Source organism: Puma concolor, chromosome B3 (assembly GCF_028749965.1).
Source record: "Puma concolor isolate L17-30 chromosome B3, mPumCon1.1.hap2, whole genome shotgun sequence".
Classification (NCBI taxonomy): domain Eukaryota; kingdom Metazoa; phylum Chordata; class Mammalia; order Carnivora; family Felidae; genus Puma; species Puma concolor.
The window spans coordinates 21,734,139-21,758,542 of NC_141672.1; positions in this window are offsets into that span (position 1 = coordinate 21,734,139).

The window sequence follows — 24,404 nt, forward strand, 5'->3', positions numbered from 1 at the left end:
ACCACACTGGTTACCCTCCTTCCATATCAGTCTGCTCTTCCTCCCATGCCTGGGCTTTACTGCAATGTGTTCACTTCTTTAGTCTCTTTTCTCCACAGGAGTATCATGGCTCGAACATTTCCTGGTTTCTTCTCCTGTGCATTCCAGCATCAAGCATAGTGTCTGCTGTGTAGCAGGTGGGATGAATCTCCTAATTATTAATTGGCAATGAATCAGAGACTGCACCCTCTCAGGCTTGCACATTATTGCTACAAAATGGGCTTCTATAGGATGGGATTTTTTGAGAGATAAATACATGTTAGGAATTTTGCTTACTGTACAGCATAAAAAAGACACTCAGTAAATAGTAGTTATAAGAGCCTATTTTTGAAATAATCCTTAAACTTCCCTTTATACCAATCCTTAGCAAACCAGAATCTGGCTTCTGCAAGAAATATTCTCAACGTGGCCAGAACAGAGAAGAAACTAGCACAAGATGACAACCAATATGTACAAACATTAACCCTTCCATTTTTCACAACTGTACCATAAGGTAATTCATTTTATTCAAGTTTCAATATTTAAGATGCAAAAAACTGAAGTTCAGAGAAGTTCAGTGACTTGTGATAGATCATAAAAATAGAAAATGGTGAGCTTGGGTTTTAACCACAATTTGGACTGTGAGCATCTGAAGTGCCCCTTCATTCCGCTGCATTTGACTGCCCGTTTTGGGTCAAAAAAGAAGACTTATTTATGAGTTATCAGATATATTTTTGGGTGAGACTCTGTCAGCTTGCAAGAAAGTGTTCCTGCCTACATTCAGGGCTAATTTATGCGCTGGCATTCATAGCCACATTGTTCTCCAGTGAGAACGCAAATTGACTCAATACATCAGCCAGAAGCTGGTCTTCCTTGAACAGCTGATTCCATGACTTGTCACATTTTCAAACTCCTCTGGGTGTCATGAACAAGGGTGGATGAACATTTTATTTAAAAAATATGAAGAAGAAGGTTGCTATTTCTGAAACATTACAAGATTATAGTTTACTGGTGGATAATACTAACTTTCCCTAATATTGTACCAGATAGAACTGACCACATTTCTACATTTAAGAAATCTAGGTATCTGAAACAAACACTTAGAAGGAATAATTTGGCAGGTGAGTAGGCAAGGTAGTGAATCATTTAGGAGACATGCCACAGCTATTAGCCCATTTGAGAAATGGCCATCTCCACAATCACAAACACATTTACGCCATTAGTATGAAGGGGGAAATGGGACATTTTTCTTCACTAATGCTTTTAACTCTGACTCATAATGCCCATCCTTTTTCCTCTCTAGAGTCACCCTCCTAAGAATGGCTGGCTACACTGTATTCTCACCTCCATCAAGAAAACAGTATCTTATCATTAGAATTTATTCCTGTAAGATTAGATTTCCTTAAGTATGCTGATATTTGTTATCAGTGAAAAACCAGAACTTCTCCAAAGACAAAAGTTACATAAAATAAGAACACAAAATTTTAGGAATTGAGTAGGAGGAGAAAATGGGAACTAAACTTTGTTCTCTCAAATACCATGTACCTTAAAAAAATGATACAATAGTTTAGGATTGGTATTAAATTCAGAAATGGAGATCTTGTTTCTTGCTGATATAACTGAATAATCTTAGAGGACTTTAAATTCCAATGAGGTAACAGACACAGCTAATATGTTCTACCGTAAGAATCTATAGAAATGGACGCGCCTGGGTGGCTCAGTCAGTTGAGCGTCCGACTTCAGCTCAGGGCATGATCTTGCAGTCTGTGAGTTCGAGCCCCGCATCAGGCTCTGTGCTGACAGCTCAGAGCCTGGAGCCTGCTTCGGATTCGGTGTCTCCCTCTCTCTCTGCCCCTCCCCCGCTCATGCTCTGTCTCTGTCAAAAATAAACAAACATTAAAAAAAAGAATCTATAGAAATGACATTTTAATAACTTGTTACTGATTATTTAATAAAGGGCTCAGTTTCTACCCCAGTGGCTTAGGGTTAGTTAGGCACAGACCAACACTTGAATTCTAATCCTACCTCAGTCTTTGAGAAGCTGCATGATTTTGGACTAATCCTATCTCTGCAACTCAGCTCTCTCATCGGCATATTAAGGGGACAAAATAAAAATAATCAAAGTCACTTCTCTCCATCAAATAATATCATTTGACAGTTATTAATATAGATTTACTTTTTAGTCATTGAAAATATAAATTGTTTCAACACATACACTGAATACGTACTCCTGCCCAACACTGCAGAAGTACAGAGATGAAACAGTGAGTATTTCTATTTCATTAGCAACTCCCCATCCTAGTGTCCAAGCTAAGACTTTTTTCAATGTGGTACATGAAACCCAAGATGTGAGGATATATAGTAAAAATGTCTCTTTCTTCCTAACATTAGCATGGACTATTAAAGCTACAGTGAAATATACAGATGATCACACAGTTACTTTGGTTTTTACCCTAGTATCATGCATCCAGTCTTACTCATCCTATTTTATCTATTCATTGACTTGGTGTGGGGAGTGATATATCAATGCACATCAGGTTTAGAAGACTCCTTTGAATGAGAGATAGAGAGGAGTTCCTGGGATTCAGGATACCAAGAAGATTATGAGCTCACTTCCTGCTATAGGAACTGAGAATCTGACACTGTTCACATAAATTCAATTTCCTTTAAAAATTCAAATCCTTTTTAAAAAGAGAAAACATAGTAACTGACAATCTTCTGCATTTGCATTTATCAAATCAAATTATCTCTTTTGAGATAACATCATAATCGAATACTGTCAGAGGATTTGGGTCTCCTGCCTGGAAAATGAATGGTTCCCTGCAAAGTAGCAATTGGAAACAGCCCCTGATGAGGCTCCCATCCACTGACATTATGTCTAGGGGTGAAACTACTAGGGACTGAAGAGTCTTTATCATGCTGAAGTTCTCTCTGGAATGGCTGTGGGCAATTTAAAGTGTATAACCTACAGTGTTCAGTGCTAAATCCCAAAGCACAAGTAAGTGACTTGCACAAAATGTTGCACATATGGGCTGGAGTATACATTGCTATAAAAACCTCATGCAGGCCACAAACACAGGCAGCCAACACAGCCTACTGACAATAAAGGGAACAATGAGATGAGTTGCGCTGTCATCCAAAACCCTGAATTCAATTCCTGTGGATGCTGCTGTTTCTCCTCTGCAAAAAATTTAACCCAGGGACACGGCATTTTGAGTCTGAGAGATACCTTTAGTTATTTCCTTTTCTCACTATCTAAGGCTGAGACAGCCCCATAAGAAAAGGTACATCCTACCCAGGTTTAAAAAATCTGATTCATGTCTCAGCTCTTATTAGCAAAGTTCCTTTACCACCTTGAGACTCAGATTCCTTATCTTTAAATTTTCTTTAAAATGAAGATAATTGTTGGGGCGCCTGGGTGGCGCAGTCGGTTAAGCGTCCGACTTCAGCCAGGTCACGATCTCGCGGTCCGTGAGTTCGAGCCCCGCGTCAGGCTCTGGGCTGATGGCTCAGAGCCTGGAGCCTGTTTCCGATTCTGTGTCTCCCTCTCTCTCTGCCCCTCCCCCGTTCATGCTCTGTCTCTCTCTGTCCCAAAAATAAATAAAAAACGTTGAAAAAAAAATTAAAAAAAAATAAAATGAAGATAATTGGATAATCATTGCCTTATCTACTTCACCTGCTTGTTTCTTGGAAAAAAGCAATATTTTGCATATGAAAATTCTCTGTAAACTCTAAAGCAATATTTAAATGTTAAGTGGTAAAAGGAGACTATCTCATTCAAAAGAATGGCAAGGTTTTAGGATTTTTTGGCTTTTATTTTAACTGTCTACCAGGATATGCATATCATCAAGTCAATGCTTTCTCAATGAATTTTTAGATGATATCCAAGGAGCAGAATCGGGCATGCAGGGGTGGGGTGTTGGGAATAGCTGAGTATCTGGATGATGTTAAAAAACCAGGTTAAAAATACTCTTAGTACAGGGGAACCTGGGTGGCTCAGTAGGTTAAGCATCTGACCTCAGTTCAGGTCATGATCTCATGGTTAGTGGGTTCAAGCCCCATGTTGGGGTCTCTGCTGACAGCTCAGAGCCGAATCTGCTTTGGATTCTGTGTCTCCTTTCTTTGCCCCTCCCCTGCTCACACTCTGTTTATTTTTGAGAGAGAGAGAGAGAGAGACAGACAGACAAACATTAAAAAAAAAAAAAAACTTTAAATACTCTGGTAGAGCTCAATGTTTTCTACATGATTAATTGACCTTTGGGTGGACAGGCTGAAATGGAAAAGTTGGGTTGAGAAGTTCAGAAGTGGCGAGGGAAGTATGGAGATCCTGGTGTAGATGAAGGGATAATAATAGCTAGGAGGTGACAGATTTGGGAAAGAGGAAGAGGGACTTCCCCAGCTCCTTTCTGCCTCTAGGACAAAACCTGGAGGGAAAAAAATAAGAAGTTCTGTGGTTGGCTCAAGGTTGGGGAGTGTCAGGAACTGAACATACTATACCCAGAATAATGATAGAGCACAACTGAGCAGCACTGATGGAGACCTCAATTCCCAACAATGTTAACAAAATGCGTTCCATACCTGAATACTGGGATTGTGAGAGGATCCTAGAGAACTCAAAGTGTGGATATGAATATCATTGTACAGAAGACAGGAGGAGCCCTATGCTCCCACCTCCTTCCCGCCTTATGTATCTACCTCTGTAAAAGCAGCCCACTACCTGAGATTCATGCTTAGCAGCAATGACAGTGGCCAAAGCTGTGAACACTCATGGTGAAAGTAACCAGGCCACACCCTGAGGCACTAGGGTTCAGCAGGGTTTCATCGTCCAAGGCAAGTTCTTAAAAAGTGGATTGCCAGGGGTGCCTGGGTGGCTCAGTCGGTTAAGCGTCCAACTTCGGCTCAGGTCATGATCTCGCGGTCCGTGAGTTTGAGCCCCGCGTTGGGCTCTGTGCTGACAGCTCAGAGCCTGGAGCCTGTTTTCGATTCTGTGTCTCCCTCTCTCTCAGACCCTCCCCCGTTCATGCTCTGTCTCTCCCTGTCTCAAAAATAAACAAACATTAAAAAAAATTAAAAAAAAAAAAGTGGATTGCCAGACAAGGCAGAAATGAACATTTTGAAGAGTCTGAGTTTCCCAAAATCAAGGTGATCACAACATGGACAAATGACTACTGTGTTTTTAAGTTAAAGGCACAATTGCAAAATTGATAGCTAACCTCTGTATGTCCCTCCTTCACACATTCTCTGCCCTCACCAAAAAAAATGAAACTAGTAAACACATTCACTAAAGTTGCATCTGATTAATATATTCAAAACAGAACTCATAATTTCCTTTCTTCAACACAACCAAGACCATTTTGCCCCACTTTTCCCCACACACTCTACTGTGGCTTAATCCAAGCTCTCCAGAAGGTGTTCTGTCCATCCATCCTTCATTATGAGACAAAATTGCTTATAATCTCCCATGACCAACCCACTGTCCAATTTTCTTTGAGTTCACACTGTTACAAATGTCCTTAATTAACCTCTAACCTTCATTTAGTTATGCTGCTCAACCCCATTCTACCACTTACTGAGTTTATGACCTTTGGAAGGTTATATAACTTCCACAAGCTTGAGCTTGCTCACATGTAATTTGAGGACTGATTCTTTTGTTAATTCCTGCATCCAAAAAATGTTTGTTAGTCTACCACAGTGAACAAACCAGACAAACATCCCTGCCCTCACAGTTTTCATCATAGTGGAAGACACAAACCATTAGGAAACAGGGGCACCTGGGTGACTCAATTGGTTAAGGAACCTGCTCTTGATTTTGCCTCAGGTCATGATTTTATGGTTGGTGGGATTGAGCCCTGTGTTTGGCCCTGCTTTGGGCCACATGCTGGGTTCTGTGCTGATAGCTCAGAGCCTACTTGGGATATTCTCATTTTCATTCTCTCTCCCTCTCTCTCCCTTTCCCTCCTCCCTCAATGCCCCTACCCGCATGCATTCACGTGCACTCGTGCTTTCTCAAAAAACTAAACTTTCAAAAAACCCATCAAATAGGTCAGATAGTAATAAGCACCTCAAAATAGTGCAAAATACAAATGGCTAGAAGCATCTGGGAGAAGCGTCAGAGAAGGTCTTAAACATTGAGGCAAAGAACTGAGGGAGGTGGGAATATAAATTATATCTCTAATGTTTGGGAAAAGCATTTCAGGCACGGAGAATAACAAGTGCACAAGCCCTGAGAAATAAAGCTAGTACAGTAGGAGATTGACTAAAACAGCTCAGAGCCTGGAGACTGCTTCAGATTCTGTGTCTCCCTCTCTCTCTGCCCTTCCCCAACTCCCTCCCTCCCTCTCTCTCTCTCTCTCTCTCTCAAAAGTAAACATTAAAAAATTTTAAAAATAAAACAAAGGCAATTGAAGGCAAGGGCAGAGAGTCAATAAGAGATCACATAGGACTTTATAGAGCACAGTAAGGACACTGGATTTTACTTTGAGTAAGATGAGACTCTATTGGAAGTCACTGATCCAACTTTAAACACACACACACACACACACACACAGTGACTGCTAAGTTGAAGGAGAGTAGGGGCATAAAGAAGACCACTTAGGAGGTCAATGCAGTAATTGAGTGTGGTGGTAAGCTGGGTCGGGTGTGTAGTAGTGGAAGTAATAGGAATTATGCAGATACTGAATACGTATAGACAGTTGAACTGACCAGATTGATTGAAGGAGCAGATTTAGATAAGAGAGAAAAAGTAAAAAACAATAGGTTTTGGTTCTGAGCAACTATAAGAATGAAGTAGCAGTGAATACTGTGACAATAGCACTTTTAGGAGGAAATATTTGGATTCCTATCAGAATATTTAAAGCCATGAGATTACATAAAACCACTAAGTGAATGAGTACAGATTAAGTAATGAAAGATCCAAGGATTTATCCCTGCCCCCCCCAACACCTAGAAGTGAAGAAACTATAACATAAGGAAAATAAAGTATAGAACAACAGTAGAGAAACTAGGGTTAAATGAAATAATGCTGTTCTAAGTTTCTTTTACTGTAAAGTTTCATTATATTTATTATAAGTACACCGTGGTGAGTTAAGAATGCATATTATATTTTTCCCTAGAACAATCACAAAAATAAAAATACAAAGACATAATGAAAGGTCACTGAGGGAGATAAAATGGAATACTAAGAAATATTCAATGATTTCCAACATATCCAGACAAGGAGAAACAAAGGAACAAGCAGGTGGGATACAAAAACAAATAGAAAGATAGTAGACATAAAAGGCTAACTAAATTAGTAATTACATTAAATATAAACTCAATACTTCAATTAAAAGATTACCAGACTCAACAGAAATAAAAGGTTAAAAAAATGTCTACAAGAGAGAAACATTACATATAAGAACATAGAGGTTTAAAAGAAGGTAAAAGAAAGCTGGTGTAGCTCTATTAATAACAGACTTGAAGTAGACTTCAGAACAAGAAAGAATACTGCTCACATTTGCTCATGGGAGTTTGACAATACATCTTCTTTAGAAAACTGTCAGCTTTTTACAAAGTTAAACATACATCTACCCAATAATGCAGAAAACACACCCCAACATAGTTTACCCAATAGAAAGAAAAATTCATGTTCATACAAAGACTTTCTCAAAAATGCTCATAGTTGCTTCAAATGCAGGAAACAATTGAACCAAATGGAGAAAATGACTCAAATTCCCACGAACAAAGCAAAGACAGAATTCTAAACAAAAGAATGAACTACTGTTATGTCTGCCAATGTAGATAAAGCTCAAAGACATGTTGGGCAAAAGTCAGATACAAAAGATTATATACCCTATGTTCCGTTTATATGAAGGTCAAAGATAAGCAAAACTACAGCTACAGAAACCAGTAATGTGGTTACTTCAGTACCATACGGGAAATTCTCAGTGTGAAAAAAAAAAAATCTCCATTAGGGATGGTTACATAGTATATACATTTGTCAATTTTTTTTTATTTTTGTGCAAAAAAATGTAACTCAATATAGTTAGTAAGCTAAAAGTAATGAAGATGAAGAATTAGAAAAGAGACTTAGAGGAAATAGACAATTAAGTAGGAGATTATCATAGTCCGATTATAATGACCCAGAAACCAAGTAAAGAAATTATTTCAAAGTAGATCTATATTTAGAACAGATCAGAAAAGATAGTGATCCACTGTGACAAATGCTAGTGACCATGAGTTGACCACTGGATAGCACAATAGAAGTCACTGGTGTCTGATAAAAACTGTTTAGGTAGAGTGTGGCCTTCAATCTTTAGCCAAGTTCATTTGGCCAAAAGAACCATCTTTCCCCAGATAGGAAAATTAATAGCTTGAAGCTCTGCTGATAGAAGTCATCTAATAGAGAAAAAATTGATAACTGAACAAAGACTAAAGGGATTTTCGAACCATATCCCTGAGTAGGCAAGCAAGGATAAAATCTAGATGAAAGGTTAATATTTAATTCTAAAAGGTATGTGTGTGGTTGTGTGTATATGCACATGTATGTGGATGAGTGTCAAATAAGATAATTATGCTTAGCATAGTATCTTACAGAAACATGTGTTAAGTACCAGCTATTTTATTGCAGGTAAATAATCAATTCATGGGCCATTCTATCCTTAATATTACTGCTTTCAGCTGGTCAGTGTTCTAATATCCCTTCACTCTTATCCATGGGGAAAGATCTATTACAATTATAGATGTCAAATCATAAATGTAAGCCAAAGCATTATCATTTCTCTGGCTCTTTGCAATCTCACATCTAATCATGACATGAAAAGTTTTTCTCATGTTTCAATTCTGGGCTTTGGGAATAAACTAGAGGAGCTTTGGAGGGAAGAACCGTGTACTTGCAGGCACCCCCGAAATTTAACTAAGAAAACGGGTCCCTGAGCTGTTTACATAGAAGGCTGACTCTATCTAAATATGAGCTGGTACCAAAAGCCTTCTTTCCAAAATTGGCAAACTACATGGGCTTTCTGTTTCTGTTGAAATATATTAAGTTGGAACATTTGGATGGGGATCCAAGTGTACTCTTAATTGCTTCTAAGAGTTCTCGGCCAATCAGACACAAATGTCAGGTTGTACTTGGAGACAACGGAGCTAAAGCCACAGGGCTGAAGTTTAGGAAAAATGGACATTTTGCGACTCCCAGACTCACTATTCTGGGTGATGAGCTCATTCCAACATTAGTGAGTCCTAGAATTCATCACCTTCCAAATGCTAAAATAAAATCAGGGAAATGTCATCAAGTTGTTAACCATTATTATCTATTAAAGTAGCACTACCGAAGACGAGGAAATCACCTAATAAAGCCAATATTTCTTCTTTATATCACCTAGAACTGTCAGGACTCCAATAAATTATAACAGACCCAACTTAAAACCAATGACCTGCATATTATACACTGAAAATCCCTCTTATCTCAGCAAGTAACCAACACCAGTCTTGTCAATTAGGATGGGAGAATGTCAAGGTTAAATGTTTCTCAAAGCTTCTGAAGTCTACCTTTCAAATTTGAACCACTTGAAGTGTCTGTTTATTGACTCTCAGCAAATGCACTTCCCTATTTCTTAAAAAAAAAAAAAAAAAAAAGATGGACTTGACAAAGATACAAAGAGCTCTTACAGAAAATATAGCAATGCAATGATGGGCTAAATGAATGTATAAAGAGAAACACATTGAGGGAAAATAAAAGCTTTAGAGAAGCTCCAAAGTGGCCCCATTTTAAACACTGAAAATTATGGCAAGTTCTCTCTCCAAGTCTGTTTCTTTATCTAAAAATAAAGACAATAACCTCCCTTACAAATGATTATATTGAAAATGAAATTAAAATACTATATTTAAAGTTTCTGGAAATAAGCGGTGACTAATTCAAAGATATTATTGGTAGTAGTATTTCATACAATGTCCATTAACTTATCCAACTAATATTTAGTAAGCAGCTATTTTATATGGGCATTTAGGTAGTAGACATAGGGAACATAATAAACAAGACAAACCATCTTTACTTTCAAGGAATTTGCAGTCTAGTGGTAAGTGGAGATGATTAAAAAAGCAATTACTAGACAGAATTATTTGATAAAAGAAATACAAGGCTAACTGATGCACAAAAATACCTCAGACACAATGGTCTGGTACGTTTGGAAATTCAGGGAAGGCTACCCAAGTGAAAGAACACCAAAACTGCATTCTGAATGATGAGCAGATGTTAGCAAGGCTAAGTGGTTATGGAAAATGCACGAGGCGAAAGGTAGGCTATACAAAATCTTGGGGATAGAGAAAGAATGGTGCATGCTGTTACCAGAGAACAATTTAGAATGGATGGAATGAACAAAGGATTGAAAGAGACTCAGTGAGGATAGTCTTTCCTGCTCCTATCTGAGTATATTCCTGTGAGGCTTTGGAAGGGTATAAGGAGAAGAATAGAATCAATCCCAAAGTCTTTTATGTTCCTGCTATCTCCAGAAAGTAAGTCACAGATATCAAGCATTCATGACACAGTCTTATAATCTCTTTGCCTATGTGAAACATGTAGAGAAACTGGGGAAAATTAACAAAGGATTAAAGAGAAAAGCACAGCAGTTTTGGACTGCAGTAAAGAGTTAAAATATAGGAGGTGAACAGTAGAAACTGAATCACACTCAGCATTTCAAACAGAAGACCCATCTGTTGAATTTGCTTATGCTCAAGATATCCTGTCCCCTCCTCCTTCTACTGAACTGACATTTACATTTTGGTACCTGGCTTAAATGACTCTTCCTCTGTGGAGATTTTCCTCAAACCCACAATGCAGAACTAACCCCCCTTTTCCAGTATGTTCTCATAGCAAATGTTACTTGGATGAGATACATTCCTTTTATTATTGCCTATTAATGTGAGTTTTTCTTTCTCAAGATGAGCTGAGGACAGAGCTAAAATCTTTATTCACCTATATATCTGTGGCATAATTACAAAATTAGTCTCTGGTACTATTTAAAGAATATACTCTTTGGACTCCTATATACATTTAGAATTGATGTGACATTAGTGTATATATTATCAATATAGATGGATGCATAGGAAGGACTGATGGATTCTTATATAAGAAATCTACAGCTAATGACTGGGCTATCTCCCAAATGGTATTTGAGTTTGATAACATATTGCTTGAAATTTGAAACACACTTACCCCTAGAAATAATAGCATAGGAAAAAGTACTTTGTCAAGAACACCCATTTAACAAGTAAACCCTATACCCTTTTTTAATTAAATAATTTTATTATAATTTCTGTGGGGAAAGTACAACCCAGGTTCCAACGGAAGAGGTCGGGAATAATTCTCATGTACCCTTATCTCCCTTATCTGCACTGAAAGACTCAGCCTTTCTGTAATACAATATGAACAGATTTCCCCTTCATCTATACCAACTGGATTCCACGGATGGAATGGCCATGTTTTCTGAATCAAAGGTCAGGATGCACAGTGTTCCCATGACATGATAAATGGACAGAATATTTGAAATTCAATGGTTTTCTTTCTAACGGAGCTTCAGAGGAAGAAAGTGCATCAGGCAGAAGATGGAGAATAATGGCAGTTCAAGGAGGAACAGCAGGGGCTATTTTTCAGGAGATAAGATTGGTCAGTCAGAAAGCCCTAACAAGTACTATTAAAGTTTGATGAAGGTTAATCTGTAGGATGGAAACGATGGCTGTGGCTCCCAATAGAGGGAGCAGCCTCTTACGCGTTGGTGCCCAGACCTTCCTTAAGCAGAAAGCAGCATTCCATAGCTTCATGTATCCATTGGTGGCAATGATGGTGGTTCCTCTGGTAACATCTGTGTGAGGTACAGAAATGGCAGCAGCTGTATGCTTATATAAATCAAAAGCTAACAGATTAGGTATTACCAAGAAAACATCAAGCTTTTCTATCTTCCTAATTATTGTCCCTCTTAAATTTGCCCATTCCACTTTTTCCCCATAGCTTTGGACATGCTTACTGTGTGGTAGAACATTTTGGAGGAAAACTCATGTTAGGACTTTGTAACAGACAGGTTGTACAAAAGTTAATCTGCTTACAAAAGAAAACAACCGGCCAGTTTACGTTCAGTCAAAAGGGACAAAAGTAGTCTGGAAAGAAATTCAAATGATGATAGTTTAGTGTAGGGATCAATATCCAAATCTTAACATTACAGTTTTGACAAAAAAAATCCGGAAGTCTAAAACAATGAACATGAAAATTGCTTTTAATAGCTTCCATTGCCAAGGATCCCTGTTATGCCTACTTGGTTGGCTAAGAAACTGCTGATTTTTAAGGCTGGAAAGATGACAGAGTAAGAGGACCCAAAGCTCACTGCATCCCACAGATACAACTAGGTAACACATGAGTATAAATAACCAAGAAACCAACCAGAAGACTCTAGCAGAACAAATTCCACAACTAATGGTACAGAAGAGGCCACACTGAAGCAGGTAAGAAGGGCAGAGATGTGATGAACTAGACTCTGCTGTACACAGGCAAGAGAAAGCCAGAGCTGATCGCTCCAGGGAACCCACATGAGGAAAACAAATCCCCATAACTTTTGGGGTTGAAAGCAAGAGGGGCCTAATTTCATGAGTCCTTACAACCAGAGAGACTTAAAGCCTGGAATTTAAAAAAAAAAAAAAAAAAAAAATCAGTAGCCTCTGCTCTGGGAGAGACAGGAGGGTGATAGGAAGTTTAATCCCTGACCTTAGAGAGACAAGATGACAAGCGGGTCCGAAAAGGTACAGCATAGAAGCAGCCCTTTGAAAACACCCGGGGCATATGGAAGGAAAGAGTAGTTTACTCATTTCAGAGCCTGTCACACAGGGAGATTCCTCCAGGAACAAAGGAGCTGCAGGCACCATTTCCCTCCCCCGGCCTACATCATAAACACACGGCCACCTGTGAAATCAGCACAGAGCCATGCTCACTACCTAACTTGCTTATTCCATGCTCCAACCCCCATGCTTCAGGGGATTTGCCCTTCCCAGTCATGCTTGCCTTGGTCTAGGTGCTGTGGGTACCCTCCCCCTCAGAAGACCTGTGCAAACTTTACCAGCACCGTGTGTCCTGATCTGTGCATTTTGTGGAGTCTTGTTTCTAGTGGTAGCAGGCCCTGTGGAAGCCCAAAGCACACCTTATTAAAATTGCACTCCTGCCCAGGCAGCCTCAGTCCCTTTAGCAACAGGTTTCATTTTGCAAGCAGACCAGCAGGTACCTTGTTAAAACTCTGTGCCCCACCCCTCTGTTGGACAAAAACACTCCTCACAGCAAAGAGACTGCCTCTGCAGACCACTGAATTGAAGGGGAAAAAAGCAGCCATGACAAAATATCAGGGCACACATGCTACATATAGGAGACACCTCCCAAAGTATCTGATTTGGAGAACAAGGGACACTGCACTAGAGGGCACTATAGGACCCCTTCTGAAGGCCATTACCTTCAAGAGTAGGACATGTACCTAACTTTCCTAATGCAGACAAAGACACAGAGTTAGACAAAATGAGGAGAGAGGCATATGTCCCAAATGAAAGAACAGGACAAAATCACAGCAAGAGAACTAAGTGAAATGGATATAAGTAATATGTCTCATAGAGAATTTAAAGTAATGACTATAAAGATACTTACTGAACTTGAGAAAAGAGTGGAGAACATCAGTGAGACCCTTAAAGAGAGAAGAAAGAACCAAAGATGAAAACACAAATTAAATTAAAAATACACTAGATGGAATAAATAGCAGGTTAGAGGAAGCAGAGGAAGAAATTTGCAACCTGGAAGATGGAGTAATGGAAAGTAATCAGGCTGAGCAGGTAAGAGAAAAGAAAAATTATGCAAAATGAGAATAAACACAGAGAACTCTGTGACACTATCAGGCATAATGACATTCACATTATAGAGATCCCAAAAGGAGGAGAGAAACAAATAGGAATAGAATTTATTTGAAAAAAATATACTAGCTGAAAAATTCCTTAATCTGGGGAAGGAAACATATCCAGATCCACGTAGTACACAGATTCCCCAACAAAATCAACTCAAGGAGGTCCACAACAAGACACATAGTAATAAAAATGGAAAAATAGTAGTGATAAAGATAATTTTAAAAGCAGCAAGAAAAAAGAAGACCATTACATACAAGGGAAACCTCATAAGTCTATCATCAGCTGATTTTTCAACAGAAACTTTGCAGGCCAGAAGGGAAAGGCATGATATAGTCAAAGTGCTAAAAGGAAAAAAAAAATGCAGCCAAGAATACTGTATCTAGTGAGACTATCATTCAGAATAGGAGAGATAAAAAAAATTCTCAAACAAAAACTAAAGGAGTTCATGACCACTAAACCAGCCCTACAAGAAATATTAAAGGGGATTCTTTGGGTGGAGAGACCAAGAAAACAATACAAATGTAGGAAACACAAAAATAATAAAAGTAAGTTTTTTCTGTAAAAATCAGTCAAGGGATTCACACACACACACACACACACACACACACACACACACACACACGATGTAAAATATGACACCATATATCAAAAATGTGGGGAGAGAGGAATAAAGAATGGGTTCAAACTGAAGAAGCGATCATCAACTTAACATAGACTGCTATATGCAGAAGATGTTATGTACAACTCTAATAGTAACTACAAATCACAAGTCCGTGATATGCAATAGACATGCAAAGAAATCCAAGTTTATCACTAAAGAAAGCCAACAAACCAAAAAAGATGGCAAGAAGAAAGGATTAGAGAAAAACTACAAAAACAGCCACAAGAGAAGTAACAAAATGGCAATACAAATTAATAATTACTTTGAATGTAAATGGACTACACACTCCAATCAAAAGACATAGGATGCCCCTGGGTGGCTCAGTTAGTTAAGTGTCTAACTCTGGATTTTGGCTCAAGTCATGATCTCATGGCTGTGAGATCAAGCCCTGCATTTGGCTCCATGCCCAGCATGGAGCCTGGCCATCCCTTGTTCATGTGTGCTTGCTCTCTCTCCCCCCCCCACCCCGTTCTCAAAAAAGAAAAAGAAAGAAAAGAAAGAGAAGAAAAACCATCTACATGCTGCCTATGAGAGACTTATTTCAGATATAAAACACATGCAAATTCAGAGTAAGGAGAAGGAGAAACATTTATCATGCAAATGGACAAAGCTGAACTAGTAATATTTATATCAGACTAAATAATCTTTAAAACAAAGCCTGTAATGAGACTAAAAAGGACACTACATAATAATAAAGGGAACAATCCAACAAGAAGATAAAAAAATTGTCAATACTTATGCATCCAATATGGGAGCACCCAAATACATAAAACCATTAATAACAAACTTAATCAATAGCAATACAATAATAGTAGGGGACTTTAACACCCCTCTTACATCAATGGACAGATCATCCAAACAGAAAATCAATAAGCAAACAGTGGCTTTGGATGCCACACTGGATCAAATGCATTTAACAGATATATTCAGAACATTCCACCCTAAAATGGGTGTCTGGATGGCTCATTCAGTTAAGCGTCTGACCCTTGAATTCTGCTCAAGTCATGATCTAGATCTCATGGTCATGAGATCAAGCTCCACACTGGGGTCTGTGCTGGAAGTGTGGAGCTTGCTTGTGCTTCTCATTCTCTATCTCTCTGCCCCTCCCCTGCTAGTGTGTGCTCTCTCTTTCAAAATAAACTTTTTTAAAGAACATTCCACACTAAAACAGTAGAATACACATTCTTTTCAAGTACACATGGAACATTTTCCAGAATAGATCATAAATTAGGCCACAAAACAACTATCAATAAATTAGAAAGATCAAAGTCATACCATGCATCTTTTCTTATGTTTTTAAATAATTTATTTTAAGAGACAGAGAGCAAGCATGAGCTCACAAACCATGAGATCATGACCTGAGCTGAGATCAACAGACGCTTAACCAACTGAGCCACCCAGGTACCCCAATACCATGCATCTTTTCTGACCACAACACTGTGAAACTAGAAATCAACCACAAGAAAAAAATCTGAACAGACTACTAATATATGGAGGTTAGACAACAGGCTTCCAAACAATGAGTGGGTCAACCATGAAATCAAAGAATCAAAAAGTACATGAAGAGAAATGCAAATGAAAACACAATAGTCCAGAATCTTCTGCAATGCAGCAAATGTGGTTCTAAAAGGAAGTTTATAGCAATACAGGTCTACCACAAGAAGAAAAACCTCATACAACGTAACTTTACACCTAAAGGAATTAGAAAGAGAACAAAACCCAAAGCAGAAGAAGGAAATAGTAAAGATTAGAACAGAAATAAAGGATATAAAAACTTAAAAATAGATCAATGAAACCAGGAGGTGATTATTTAAAAAAACAAAAACAAAATTGATAAATCTTTAGCCAGACTCATCAATAAATAAATATAGACTCAAACAAAATCACAAATGAAAAAGGAGAGATAAAAATTACATCATAGATATTCTCTTACAGTTGTTTGTATATTATGAAAAACTATATGCCAACAAATTAGATAACCTAGAAGAAATGGATAAATTCTTAGAAACATATAATCTACCAAAACTGAAGCAGGAAGAAATTGAAATTTTGAACAGGTCAAGCACTAGCAAGCAGCTTCAATCAGTAACCAAAGAACTCCCAACAAACAAAAGTCCAGGCCCAGATGGTTTCACAGGTGAATTCTACCAAATATTTAAAAAAGAATAATACCTATTCTACTCAAAGTTTTCCAAATATTAGAAGGAAAACTTCCTATTTATTCTGTAAGGCAAGTATCATCCTGATCCCAAAACCAGACAAAGACATAACAAAAAAGAGAACTATTGTTCAATATCTCTGATGAACGTAGATGTAAAAATCCTCAACAACATACTAGCAAACCGAATCCAACAATATATTAAAGACATCATTCATCATGATCAAATAGGATTTATTCCCAACACACAATAGTGGTTCAATATTCACAAATCGATGTGATATGTCACATCAATGAGAGAAAGGATAAAAACCATATGATCATTTCAATAGATGTAGAATAGGCATTAGACAAAGTACAACATCCCTTCATGATAAAAGCCCTCAACAAAGCAGGCTTAGAGGGAACATACCTCAATATAATAGAAGTCTTATATGAAAAACCAACATCATACTCTGCCAGCGTTACACTCAATAGGGCAAAAATGAGAGCTTTCATATTAAAGTCAGGAGCAAAACAAAACAAGGATGTCCACTCTCACCACTTTATTCAACATAGTACTGGAAACCCTAGCCACAGAAATTAGACAACCTAAAAAAATGAAAAAAAAAAAAAAAAAAAACATCCAAATCAGTAAGGAAGAAGTAAAAGTTTCACAATTTGCAAATGACTTAATACTACATATAGAGAACTCTAAAGATTCCACCAAAAAACTACTAGAACTGAAAAATTAATTCATTAAGTTTGCAGGATACAAAATCAATGTGCAGAAATCTTTCACTTTTCTCTACACTAATAATGAAGTAGAACAGGAAATTAATAAAACAATCTGATTTATAGTTTCATTAAAAATTAAGGTATCTATTAATCAACCTAACCAAAAAGGTAAAAGACCTATACTCTGAAAACTATAAAACAATGATGAAATAAATTGAAGATGACACAAATAAATGAAGATATTCATTACCATTGATTGGAAGAAAAAATGTTGTTAAAATATCTATATTCTCCAAAACAATCTACACATTTAATGCAGTCTCTATCAAAATACCAACAGCATTTTTCATAGAGCTAGAACAATCCTAAAATTTGTATAGAACCAAAAAAGACCCTGAATAGCCAAGGTAATTTTGAAAAAACAAAGGCAAAGCTGGAGGTATCACATTTCTGGACTTCAAGGTACATTAAAAAGCTATAGTAATCAAAACAGTATGGTACTGGTACATAAATAAATGCACAGATCAATAGAATGGAATAGAAAACCCAGAAATAAACTCACAATTATATGCTCAATTAATTTTCTTTTTTAAAAATTTTTTTTTTCCAACGTTTATTCATTTTTGGGACAGAGAGAGACAGAGCATGAATGGGGGAGGGTCAGAGAGAGAGGGAGACACAGAATCGGAAACAGGCTCCAGGCTCTGAGCCATCAGCCCAGAGCCCGATGCGGGGCTCGAACTCACGGACCGCGAGATCGTGACCTGGATGAAGTCGGACGCTTAACCGACTGCGCCACCCAGGCGCCCCATAATTTTCAACAAAGCAGTAAAAAATATCCAATAGGAAAAAGATAGTTTCTTCAACAAATTGTGTTGGGGAACCTGGTCAGCTAAAAGAATAAAACCAGACCACTTTCTTACACCATACACAAACTCAAAATGGATTAAGAACGTAAGTGTTAGACCTGAAACCACAGAAATCCTATCGGTACACAAGCAGTAATTTCTGACACTGGCCATTGCAACATCTTTCTAGATAGGTCTCCTGTGGCAAGATAAACAAAAGCTATATCAAAATAACATATATTGGGACTATATCAAAATAAGAAGCTTCTGCACAGCAAAGGAAACAACCACAAACTAAAAGGCAATCTAGTGAATGGGAGAAGATATTTGAAAATGGCATGTCTAACAGAGGGTTAGTATCCAAAATATATAAAGAACTAGAAACAAATCCACACCCCAAACCCCGAATAATCCCATTAAAAATAGGCAGAAGATAGGAACAGACATTTCTCCAAAGACATACAGATGGTCAACAGACACATGAGAAGATGCTCAACATCATTCATAATGAGGAGAATGCAAATCAAACCCACAATGAGATATCACATCTGTCAAAATGGCTAAAATAAAAAAAAATACAGGAAACAGTAAGTATTTGCGAGGATGTGGAAAAAAAGGAAACCTCATGCACTATTGGTGTTAATGAAAACTGGTGCAGCCACCTTAGAAGACCATATGGAAGTTCCTCAAAAAGTTAAAAATAGAATTACCCTATGATCCAGCAATTGCACCACTGGGTATTTACCCAAAGAATATAAAAACACTAATTTGAAGGGATATATACACCCTCTGTTTACTGTAGCATTATTTACAGTAGCCAAACAATGGAAGCAGCCCAAGTGGCTATCAAACTGGATGGAGCTGGAAAATATAAGGCTGCGTGAGATAAGTCAATCAGAGAAAGACAAATAGCACATCATTTCACTCATGTGGAATTTAAGAAGCAAAGCAAAGGAACAAAGGGGAAAAAAAGACAAACCAAGAAACACTCTTAACTATAGAGAAGTAGGGGAATGGGTGAAGCAGGTGGTAGGGATTAAGAATACATTTATGTTGGGGCGCCTGGGTGGCGCAGTCGGTTAAGCGTCCGACTTCAGCCAGGTCACGATCTCGCGGTCCGTGAGTTCGAGCCCCGCGTCGGGCTCTGGGCTGATGGCTCGGAGCCTGGAGCCTGTTTCCGATTCTGTGTCTCCCTCAGTCTCTGCCCCTCCCCCGTTCATGCTCTGTCTCTCTCTGTCCCAAAAATAAAAATAAAAAACGTTGAAAAAAAAAATTAAAAAAAAAAAAAAAAAAAAAAAAAAAAGAATACATTTATGTTGATGAGCACTGAGTACTATATGAAGTATACAATATAGTGACTCAACGTTTCCAAACTCCTGTAACACTGTATATTAACTACACTGGAATTAAAATTTTTTTAAGTACAAAAAAATTGCTGAAATTCATTGAAAGATGAATGCAAATGCTGTGCAAGCTCCTAGGAACTTTCCCTTCAAAAATAGAATTTATAGTGAAATAAAACAGTATACAAAGATGTGCAATGTGTGTAAGTCACCACCTAGGGCATCTCCTCCTAACCACCACTTAAGAGCAGCCAAGGTGAATACATCAACAAATCAATTATTTCTTTTGCATGTATTAGAATTTATCTGAGCATTTGGTCTGTCTACTCCTTTGACCACTACATGTTTTTAAACTCACCTATATCTGCTGCTTCCTCACCACCTATACTTTCTCTATATTCCCTTACTCTTTACGTGACAATGAGCCTCTATCATTGCAGATAGTTTTATTTGAAATTCATTTTTCAGAACTTTCAGAAAGAGACAGGAATCAGAAAACCTTCTCAAACTTCACAGACCTTTCTCTTGTTTTAGGTGTAGAGTGTTAAAAAAAATAAATAAATAGTGGTTTTTGCTTTCTGAGATGTACTCTCCCTCGATTCAATTTAAACCATCTCCTGCCTTCATCTCTGCTGTCTCTGTACTTCTTGATTTTGATTTCACTCCCCCTAGAGCAGTTTCCCCTCAGTGTAGAACCCAATCCTAGAAAGTAGCTCAAGCAAGTTCACTGAGAGGAGCTAGACTGTTCTAACTTCTTGGGTCCTTCTTACTACAGACCCTTGCTCTCATCCAGGAGTGGAGAGCACAAACCCCTTCTTTCAGGGCTACTGTTCTAAAATTGTCTTCCCCAGTGCTCCCCTCCACTCCTTCCTAGTAGCAAACACATGCTACAAGAATGCACATAGACTGTCTTTATTCCATTGTATTTATGTAGCTGGTGTGCAGGCGTCCGAGAGCCCCTGGCTCTGGGGGTCTCAAAAAGACCTTTAGCTCAAAATAATCCTTATGCCGATATGCTATATTTTGGAGTTACATATTCTGGTCCCCCACCCCTGCCCCAGAATATTCAGGACTGGCTCCTTTCTATCCAGAATCAGTTTCAATGTGGTCTCCTGATGCCCCCCAAAGGAACATCACTCGTTCCTCTCTTGATCATGGTGGCCTCTCTTACATGCTCAGTAGCGGTCCTCACTGTCAGTGATTACCTGGCATTTTTTTTTTTTTTTTAGCTCTTTGGTGTCTAGCTGCTCCATGAAAGTAGAGAAATTGTGTGTATTAGTCACATCCCTGTCCACCATTACCAGAAAACACCTGGCACATTAGAGTTTCAATAAATATACATAGTTAAATTAATAAGTGAATAATTTGCCACAGAACTGCTGGTTGCTTAATTATCCTGATCTCCCCATGAAATGCTTAGGGCCAAACACTGCACCTCCCACTGCATGATGAAAAGTTATTTCTGTTCTTATCCCCTGTTCCTCTCACTTTAGTTTTTAAAATCAACCTTGCTTAGACAATCACAAGGCTCCAGCAAGGGACTGAAAGAAGGCCAAAGGACAAAATCTGTGATGACTTCAGTTCCATGGGGGAAAAAATAAAAATGGGCTGTCTTTGGAATTTGCTGAACAGATGTCAACTCCATTTGCTACTTCACAAATCATTGTAAAGGATAATTGGATTTCATTGCTCCTCAAACAAGGTGACACAAAGAAAGATGAAACCGCTTTTTGAAAAAGAGTTTTGGGTCCCCCTCCTCCACGCCCCCATAGCCAATAGCTGAGAATTGCTACTTGAGAAGTCACTATCAGATCAGGGACCCTAACACCAAGCCTCAGTCCAGAAGAGAATGTGGGAAATCTCTACAGCTTGGCCAGCAGAAAAGGGGATCTTGGGGAACAGATAATAAGGACTATCTCTGTATCTGCTGAGTAATTCGTATCATGAATATCAAGGAAATAAAAGCAGTCCTCTATGTTCTTATAAAACATGTTTCTGAAAATGTACTTGAAAGTCCAGTATCTTAAGGCTCAACAGAAATATATATTTGAATGAGGATGGGTTGTGGAAGCAGAGGGTGTTTTCCAAGATTGCCTGTCAGTGTAACAAAATACTTATTTACTCCCAGGGGTGCTCCCCGCCTCCTTGTTTCCTGGCAACCGGGCATACAGGAAAGAATCCACAAAGGCCAGGGGTCTCAACCAGGTAAATACCGATGTGTTCCCATGGAGGTGGCCATTTCTAATAGCTGAGGGCAGCAACCAGCAACCCAACCACAAACAGCTGCTACTTCAATGAAGACGCGCCTTGGGCAACTGTGCAATAGTTCACCATCATGATTATTCTACTAATATTAAAAAAATAAAATAAAAACAAAAACAGATTTTACTATGTGAAAGGAATTTTAGTTGTGAAAATGCAGTCAGGACAAATATAAACCATGCAAAAGCTGAACCCTTATAGTAAAACAAGTTAATAAACTAAAATTATTGGGTTTTCAAAGAGGAAATATGATATATATCAAAGAATAAAATGTTCTTTTTTTAAAAAAACTATTTGAGGGGTGCGTGGCTCAGTCAGTTAGGCATCCAACTCCAGCTCAGGTCATGATCTCACCGTGGATTCAAGCCCCACATCAGGCTCTGTGCTGACAGCTCAGAGCCTGGAGCCTGCTTCAGATTCTATGACTCCCTCTCTCTCTCTCTGCCCCCTCCTTCGCTCCCACTCTAGCTCTCTCTCTCTTTCTCAAAACTGAACAACAACAAAAAACTATTTGATATCAGGAAAAAAAAAAAACCACAAACCAAAAAACAGACTCATAAATATAGAGAACAAAGGGTTACCAGAGGGGAGGTGGGTGAGGTGATGGGTGAGACAGGTAAATGGACTTATTATGTTGGCGGGCGCTAAGTACTCTATGGAAAGTTTGAATAAGTATATTGTAGACCTGAAACTAATATAATACTACCTGTTAACTACACTGGAATTTTCTTAAAAACTTAGTATCTGAAGTAGGCCTATAGATGAACTAAGCATGAGGCCTACCATTTTTTTCTGTTAACTTTAGACAGCTATTTTCCCAGAAGCTTTCATGTATTCTATCGTGTTAAAAAAAAAAAAAATCACCGTTTATAGAATATGTGTTCTCTACCTGGGTTCTCATCCAGGAACAACGTCTAAGGCCATTTTTAGTGTCATGATCACGGGAAGAGAGGGTGCTAACATCTACTGGGTATTGACCAAAAATACTGCTAAACATTCTATATGCATGTGACAGTACCCCACAATGAAGAATTATCTGTTTCAAATGTTAATAGTGCCCAGATTAAGCAACTCAGCTCTAGACTTAGATAGGTAAATGACACATGATATTTGATTGTTAAAAAAAATAAAAACAAGAACTTTTTTTTAGAGCTTCAAGCAGAATGCCAAGTAATATATTATTAGGAAATTAACACTGTCAAGCTGGAAAAAAAATACTCAAATGCACAACTTGGCATTATTTTACTCCAGAAGTTTTCCACATTCGGATGCCAAAAGCAATTACCATATTCCTGATTGCTAATTAGACTGGCACAGGTTTCAACTTATCTACAGATGGCAACTTAAATGATAGTTAATTTTTTAACTAAACTTTAAATTTTGTAGATTTAAATTTAAATATTTAAAGCTATGACATCATCTGTTCATATATTTACTATAATAATGATCCCAACTCTGTCACATATCAGGGTTGGGCATATGGAAGAACAAGGCACATTTCCCAAGCCACATGTGAAAAATCAATCACATTTCTGGAAAGTCTACCCTAAACAAAGACTCACTTGAACTTGGAGGAAGAACTAATTTACCATCCTCTACACACATACAAACACACATTTTTCTAAAGTGACAAGAACCCTAAACTAGATGCCAGATGTCCTGCATTTTTGTCCTGACACAGGATTTCTAATTACTTAGGTGATCACATTCAGTCCAATAACCACTGATACCTCACTTTCTCCATTTGTAGAATGAAGGCTTACAATTGTTTTGTATCATTTAGCAAAGCTCTTTTTGAGAAGGTCATCAAATCTTGGACTCTTTTTCCTCAAAATGCACATTTTCATGCACACATTTTCAAGACAGTCCTTAAAGTCCTTTATAAATTCACTAGGAATCAGTTAACTACTGGTCAGCAGCTTCTGAATTAAACCAGGTTCCTATACCATTTTCAATTCTAAAAAAAAGTTGTGGCTAGAGAATATGACAGAAGATCCCTCTCGGCCAGGGAAAGCCTGGCTACCGCCATTGTCAAAAAGAAGGCCACATGTGAGCAGATTATAATTATCAGAATTACCCATAAACATTGTAAAGAGGTAATAAATAGATGGTCTGCTCCAATAAGAATTATTCTGACTTTCAGAATATAAATCAAACTGCATGTGGCTGACACGAGCTGCAACAGAAAGTCAACTGCAGAGGTTCAGCTTCCAAAATTTCATTTGCTTCCTTGTTCGGAACCAAAAGCAAACCAAACCAAAACAAAAAGCCAATTTCACAAAGTAGAGAAAATCCTTGGACTCCCCCCCCAAAATTCCTTTAACCTGCACACAGGTCCAGTCTCTGGGTACATATAGCTTTCTTGTTAATGTCCATGGAATGAAAATCCTTTCCTTCAGTTAGGCCCATTTGGGACACACGTTATCCCTGGACCAAGAAAGATTCATTGGTTTAAATGAATCATTTATAGCAGATAGATATGGGGAAACCATCCA